Raw genomic sequence first — 8,368 nt, 5'->3', positions numbered from 1 at the left:
GAGCACAGACATTTGAGGTTCTGATTCCTATTATTTTGGAATAGTAGCCAGAAGGAAAATTGCTGGATGATATAGTGTTCTATGACTTTAATTTCTAGGGATCCTTCTGCTCTGTTATCTATGACAGTGGCACCATTTTATATTCCCATCAACAATGCACAGACTCTCTACATGTCAACACCCCTTTGACACTGTGGTAAATGTCTGTGTTCTAAAGAGCTCATCACATTTAATTGGAATTATGATTGCTACTCAGCCTTTTGGCTAAGATCAAGTGTGTCTGTTCTTATCAGTTTAATTGGAGCTGTTTTCTAGGAGAGGCTATCTCTCTGATCAATTGTAAATTTATAAAATATAGATATAAATGTAATATACTAAAATAAATTTGATTTCAATTGCTTTATTCTATAAAATCATCAGCTGGTCTACTTTGAGACATCATTTGTCAAAAAAATCTGTAGGAAATTAAAAGAAAGAAAAATTGGTGTAGGTCATTTCACATATTGGTTGGGTTACAATGGCTTAGCAATTTTCTTCAATAAAGTATCTTATTTATTTTTCATTACTATTTTAATGTTTGGTGTAATTTTAGATGCTTGAATAATTGAAAGTCTAATCTATGTGTAGTTAGGAAGTTACCAGCTATTTTAGAATATATGTATAGGAATTAGGGTTTAGGGATTACTTTCTAAATCTTGTCTTGAAAAGGCACTACCTTTCTGAATGTTCATATGTAATTGTTTTTACTATGCTGTGGAAGCTGTTACCTGCTGTGTGACTAGAAATCAGAACTAAGATTATCTTCCACTTTACAAATATCAACATTTGGTATTTTGTCATAAATCCACTGAAATTTTAATCTTTTTCTGAAAATATATCTCACTCTATGGTTATAACTGTCAATAATATATGTAAAACAAATATTGTCTGACTATTACAAAGGATTTGTATTGTATTTATTTATAAATTGTATTTATTACTAATACAATTAATTTCCTATTGCCATTGACAATGTGATTGTTGAAAAAGGAATAAAAGGATTCATGCTTAAAATTTTGAACTTTATGGAATAGGTAAGTAAACTCACTAATTGCTGCAATGACTTCTTTTTTATTATATATTTTTAAAGAATGGAACTACATTGTATGTTGTGTCAAAATAAAGCAGACACTTTGAATTGTACTGATTCCCAAAATGTCTATTTCTAAGTAATGAAGTTTTATATTTATGCAAATAGTGATAACTTTGAAATAAATATAGCAGAATAAGTAAACAGAAATTTTCTTAAATCTTTTTTCTTAAATAATTCAGCTCAAAATACTTATTTATAATACTGCATATACTTGGAACTTGGAAGGAATCTGGCCTATTGTTATTTTTAAGTAAATCTATACTTTCTTATGCACATATATTTCATTCGGCATCAGCCATGATGCATGTTGTCTTAAAATTGCTCTTCACTAAAACTAGATCATGATATTTTTGAAAAATATTGTTTGGTGAATTGTAGCTATGATTCCTATAAATGGAGATATAAAATTAATTTATAATCATATTGTAACTGAAAGAGAAACGGCATACAAATGTGACTGCAACTATATTAAAGAATATAAAGCATATTAAAGAATTGAAATTTTCTGGAGAAGTTTTAGACTGTATGGATAAATTTAAAAAATCAAATAATGTTTGAGATAACTTATATCCCTCAAGTGTATGTCCTTTCAACTGTTTGTCCTTTCATTATTGTCCAGCACACATTACTCAGAATATATTAAGAGTTAATATTATACCAAAGGGAAATAGAACATGTACAAATTTCCTACAACTATACATCATGAGAGTACAATCTTGGGGAAATTTCAAATATAATTTTCCTTTGTCCGGGAACGAATATGAAGATTCAGCCAATTGTCTTTTGTGTTGATTTCCACTGTACATTCAAGATCTGGAGAAATCCATTCATAGTGGAATCCTGAAAATACCAATGCCATTTATTAAATAAATCTATGCCAGAACCACATGTATAATTGTTCTGAATTATTAATTACTCTTAATTAGTACCTCTCTCTGGTCATGTAGCACAGTGGAGTTTTAGTCCCTAAGGAGATGTTAACATATACATATACAGACTTAGATAAACATATAGACACTATATAAGTACATACCCTAGTATATGCATATATACATTGTACATATACATATTTCAACTGGGACCCAATTAACCTAAGTCTCAATATTTCATTTCTCTTAAGTAACCTCTGATCCTCTGATCTCTTTTGAGATGACAAGGAGGAAATATATTGCTGTTGTGGTTTACAGAGTCCTTTCTCAATGATACATGGTTTCCTGTTTATTCAACTTGTCTGTGACTGGTTCAAGTCAGGAAATCATCCTTCACTGAAATTATTCAAGTCAGTCACTAATCATCAGTCCTTGGGATTTTACCTGTAATTTCCCAGTAGGAGATTTTTAGGTACTTCCTCTGTTTCAGTCTTCAGAATACCATGATCAATGATCCATTGACAAAAACGTTTGCAGGTAAATAGGCTCTGCTTACTAAACCAGCCCTGTTTTCCATTAAGGTATGCATTTCTACCTTGTCTCCAGTGCCAAAAATCAGTAGCTTGCCTCCTGTCACTTCAGGAACTCCTTATCTCATTGGCATCGGGGCACCCACTGTAATGATGGCATCTCTCACAATCTTTCCCTGCTAGAAGGGGAGCGACACTGCAAAACTCTCAAAGATACCATTTCCACCGCTCATCCTATGCTCAGTGCATTTCTCAATGCCTTTTGAAGAGAGCGTTTCTAGGTAACCCAAGTGAAATGCTTGTTGAGATGTTAAGCAGTCTGCAGGCACATCAACAGCGCTATTCACACAAGCTTTATGGTGCCGTCCTGTGCCCGTATATTGCATGGAATCGTGCCATTTCAAATCATTTAATAAAGGCCATCTTTGAATCTATTCTTTAGTTAACAAACCAAACTAATTGTTAAAAATTACTTCCAGCTACCAAGCTAACAGAGTGAATCCAGAGTCCAGAATCTGGAAGTAAACTCATTTGGGCTAATTCAGCCTAATTCGATTTCACACTTCCTGTTTCCTCATCTAACATCCTTATAATATATTCTTGCATATATTGCCATGATTTTGACAACAGAACTTTGTAAAATCAGACAGATTTTGGTATGTATGCTATGCTTTAATAAAGACTTCACCCTTGTAACTCCTCCCCACTCCCAGTTAGATACACTTGGATTTAAATCTAATTATGAGGTCGTAGCAATGACAGATGATAGAGATAAGTTTTGAGGAAATGTATTTACAAGACAACTGCCCAAGTGAGATCTTTGCAGAGATTCATACAGGGGGAGTTAACATGAGAAAGGAAAGGGGGGGGGGATTGCTTCCCCAGGTAAGAAGATTCTGAGAAAACAACAATTCAAGGTACATAAATTCATCAGAATCTCCCATGTGGCCCTACTTTTATAATTAACTCTAACATGTTAATTATAATTATAGGACTGGGAAAGCGCTGAATTGTAATTCAGCAATTTGTAAACTCATACATTTTGTTTAATTTTCTGAAATATTTGTATTCTGTCTAAAAAGAGCTAAGCGGCTTTTCAGGGAAGTCATGGAAACTCTCTTATTCTCTGATCATGACTTGCAATGTGAATTTAAATTCACAGGATCATTTTGTGAACTAAAATTCTCACACACACACACACCCCACCGGCTGACTGAATGGACCCCCTCTGGCCAAAAGAATATTCTAGGGCAAAGTTGCCTGCCAGGAGGAGGGAGGTCAGACAGGCCTTATCATGCCCCCTCCCTTCTTGGAGACTTCCTTTGTAACCCATTAACAGGCCTAAGGGTATGCAAGACAAACCTGCAGGTCCTCAATTTATGCAACAAATGGTGGCTTATCTCTGGTAAACAGTTTATGTCAAAACATTCCAAGTCTTTAGACAAAGCTTCATGTCTTTAGCCAATTACAATCTGAAGAATCTTTAAACCCACCTATAGCCTGTAACCACCCCCCCCTGCTTTGAGATGGCCCTCCTTTTTGGGCCACACCAATGTATGCCTCCCACGTATTGATTGATGGATTTACCCATAACCTTTGTCTCTAAAATGTATAAAAACCAAACTGTAACCCAGCCACAATGAGTCCACTTGCCCAAGGCCTCTAGGCAGTGGCTCTGGGTCATGGTCCTCAAATTTGGCTCAGAATAAATCTGTTTAAAATTATTTTGCAGAGTTTGGATTTTTTTTTTGTTGACAATTCTTTTCTGTAATCTTTCCAATGCATTCAAAAGGGGCTAACTCAAAACAAATTATTTCAGTCATTATTTATGCATAACATTTTATTGCACCATTCACTTGTCTCTCACTACATGGCTTTCAATAGCAGCTTTATTTCATTCACCTTTAGGTAGAAATTTATTTTAAAAAGATATTTGTGTGTATGTGTGTATGTGTCTACACTATTTGTTACTGCATGCTATGTTTTTTGAGAATCCCATTTTTCATTGCTGACAATTTAATTACTGTCTTCACATTGAGTGAGATAAGATAAACTATCCCAAATTCATGTCTTTCAGGCAGCACTTTCCTAGAAATATTTTCATTCCTAGATAATATACCAGTCTTGGTCTGCTCAGCAAAAAGGAGACATTCTATATTGAGTGCCTTATAGTTGATGTTAGAGTTCACAGAATTGAGGGGGGAAGGTTTTCTGTTGATTTCCGAGAGTAAGTATGGATTTTCTTCTTAATTCAGCATTTACAATATGCTCAGTATTACAAGGAAAGCAGACCCCAAAACTGGGGTCAGGCCTGAAGGCCAAGTGGAAGAGGAAAAATTCAAGAGGGAACAAGCAGAGCGAAGCTAAACAGCTTTATTAAAGTAAGGAAGAAGCAGAAGAGATGGGCTCCGCAGGCAGAGCAGTGGGCTCTCTCAGAGCAACACAGCATCCCTTTGTGAGCTTCCAGGGTCTTGTTTTATACTTTCTGTTTAATTTAATGTTAAAGTTAAACAGAGGGAGGATTATTTATAAGTATTCTGGGAATGGAGGGGAGTTCCCAGAACTGAGGGTCCCTCCCCTTTCTGAAGCATAAAGGGCGACTTCTGGAAGTTGCCATGGCATTCGTAAACTGTCAGGGCACTGGTGGGAGTTTCCTTTCACAGGTAAATGCATTATAATTAGCGTACAATGAGTAGTAGCACAGATAACCTGAGGTCAATTTTATCCACATCTTGGTTCTATCCGGTTTTTCCACCACATCTCACTTTATTGGAGACCTTGTTTTGTGTCTTATTGAGCAGGGCCTACCGGTTCCCTCTCAATACCATCTTCAGATTTTTTTAGAGATGTGAAACAAGCAGACTTTCCAATATTTGAACAATTCTGAATTGGACTGAAATTCAGGTTTTCTCACACTCCAAAGCTTATTTTTTCATCGATAAAAGTAAGCCTCCGATAATATTATGTTATACTTTATTTTCTCCTGTCCAATGTTCCTAGAAATGGATTGTAATACTTCCAAGTGTTAATATCTTTTGAGGGTTTTTTTCTAATAATTTGAAGCAAAATATAGAAGAGTTAGAGGCAAAATCTAGAAAATAACCATTAAAATTATGAAAATTTGCAACCCAGAGACAGATTTATATGCACAATATCAGAAAAGGAATCAAGAACTGAGCCTTGAGGCATGGGATTCTTAACACATATGAGTTAAAGATTATTTTTGTAGCTATTTTTCCTGACATGTAATATTCATTATAAATTTTAACATATACCAATTTTTGCATCATGTTGTTGAATACCTGCTGCATGGTAGTTGCTTAATACATATGTGAAGTTAGTGGAATTATGCTCCATTACTTATTAAACCATAAAATATTTTAAATATTGAAGATTTCTTCAACTAAATAATGTGTAATTATGATCATTTTAGAAGTTAAAAAAATATAATTCCAGATTCTAATTGCTTGTTGCTATTAAAGAACCTCTCCATCCAAAAATGGGTCACAATAATTTAAACTTTCATACTCTGAATATATTTCACTGTAAATTTCATATCCAAGAGAAACTCTTACTTATGTATAACAGAATATATCAAAAAGAAAACCCATAGTAGAATTGGTTATAAGAATAAAAAAATTAGAAATGACCAAATAACTGTTTACCAGAGGGCATATAATAAAGTCAACCAGTGGAATATTATAATCCAGGAAAAAGAAGAAACCATACATATGTACATAAGACCTACAATGTTGAGAGAAAATTATATATCAGAAGATTACTGTGTCAATTATCGTAACAGTAGGAAACAGAGGGGGAGGATCAAGATGGCGGACAAGAAACACCACCAGACAAAGTGTCTATGCAAAAAGACAGATTCTAGCAGAAATTAGGAAAAAGAAGCAAGAAGACGAGCATACAGCAGACAAGGGCCGGAAGGAGGGGTACCTGAGACCCCGGGAGACTCCACGGGAGCAGGTTGTGGAGGAGAACTGGAAGCTGAGACCGCTGGAACGGCATGGAGACCAGCGGGAAGGGTAGGTGGATATGCTCTTTCCCCTCCCCTGCATCTGGTGGGCTCCCCAGCAGGTGGAGAGACCTGCAGACACCAGCCCAGAGATGGCCGCCACCAGCTAGCGGTGAGTCTATAGCGAACCCGGCACCAGGCTCCCACTCCCTCCGGGCACCTCCGTGTGCACAGACCCGAGCCGCGCGGCAGGCGCCATATTGCCTCCTTCTCCCCTCCACCGACCCTACCCGAGGCTGCCCAAAGAGACGATATAGCCATTAGCCGGAGGCACCTCCAGAGAATGGCACCTTCCCTTTTGGGGGCCTTACAGCTGACTAAGGGGAACTCAAACTGTGAGCTCCCTCCCCACCAGCCCTCCCAGGTGCTGGCATGGTGATTCCAGGAGTGGGGCAGACCATAAGGCTGAGAGACATAGACTCAGCTTGGGCTCCCTGTGGGTGAATTGGGACTGGCACTGCTCTCCCTGGTGGGGATACAGTTTGAACTCTGGGGCCCAGAGGTCAGAACTGCAGATGAGATCCCGTGCACCAGGGTCTAGCATTACCTGGGGCACAGAAGAGATATACATGAACAGCCTACTGAGGTGTGTGTGTGCTTTCAGTGGGGGCGGATCGGCATCCTAGAGGGCAACCCTCCTCCCAAAAGGAGGCCGTATGCCCAGCCCAGGTGGCATTCCTGTGCAGGGAACCTCCCCGTCGGCATCACAACCAGAAGAGGCCTGGTGGCGTGTGGTCTGGCCTGCTGGCAGAGGCCCAAGAGTAGCTGCGGAGTTGGGGAGGGTGGAAAGAAGCGAGGCCCACTCCAGACTGCGGGTCTCAGACAGCCCCACCCCCACACACAGACTCTCTGACTGAGTGGGGCCATTCCAGCCCCGCCCTGACAGCTTTTCCTGGAAGCAGAGAACAGAACTTCGGCCACTGCTAACGGCATTGGTGGTGCCTGAGGGCAGGCTTACCCAACACAGCTCTGCCCAGTCTCTCTCCTAGACCAGCCCTCACTGAGGGGGTGAAAAGGAAAAACCTGGAAATCCCAGGGCCCCACCGACCACCTGAGCCACTAGAGTGCCTTTCTACAGGAACAAGAGCTGATAAGACACAAGAACAACAGCGTAGCATGTCCCTCCAAGCAAGCGCCACCTACTGACAGGGAGGGCATCCTGCACACCCTTTTCACAGCACCTACTGACTCATTGTACAGGGAGTGGTCAAATCTCACCCACAGAAACCACCTAACGGCTCAGAAACTAAACAAGGCGGGTGAATACCCAAACAAAAACCTAAAGGAAAGAAACAACAACTGATCGATATGGGAAGAAATCAGCGAAGGAACTCAGGAAATATGAAGAACCAAACGGAAAACACACCCCCAAGGAGGAGCACCAGCCCCCTAGAAATGGACACCAACCCAAATCAGGCAACCAAAATGACAGAAGAGGAATTTCATATGTGGATCATAAGAAAACTTACCGACCTGCAAGAACAACTCAATAACCAACACAAAGAAACCACAAAAGGCCTACAGGACCTAGAACAAAAGTTCACTAAAGAAATAGACACAATGAAGAAAAGTTTAACTGAACTCCTGGAAATGAAAAATCAATTCCGGGAACTAAAAAATACAGTGGAAAGTCTCAAGACCAGGGTAGATCAAACAGAAGAAAGAATCTCAGAGCTTGAAGATAACACCCTCCAACTAAATAAAACCGTCACAGAGATAGAGCAGAGAAAAAAAAGAAAAGAGCAAAGCCTACAAGAGATGTGGGATTATGTGAAGAAACCTAATGTGAGGGTCATAGGGTTACCAGAAG

The 8,368-nt window shown here is 38.9% G+C and overlaps 1 pseudogene; it reads left to right on the top strand.

Moving 5' to 3' along the window:
- The first annotated feature begins 244 nt into the window (after positions 1–244).
- On the top strand, positions 245–380 carry LOC142864008 (uncharacterized; annotated as a pseudogene).
- Positions 381–8,368: the final 7,988 nt, after the last annotated feature.

Source organism: Microcebus murinus, chromosome 23 (assembly GCF_040939455.1).
Source record: "Microcebus murinus isolate Inina chromosome 23, M.murinus_Inina_mat1.0, whole genome shotgun sequence".
Lineage (NCBI taxonomy): Eukaryota > Metazoa > Chordata > Mammalia > Primates > Cheirogaleidae > Microcebus > Microcebus murinus.
This window is presented reverse-complemented; position numbering and strand designations above follow the sequence as displayed.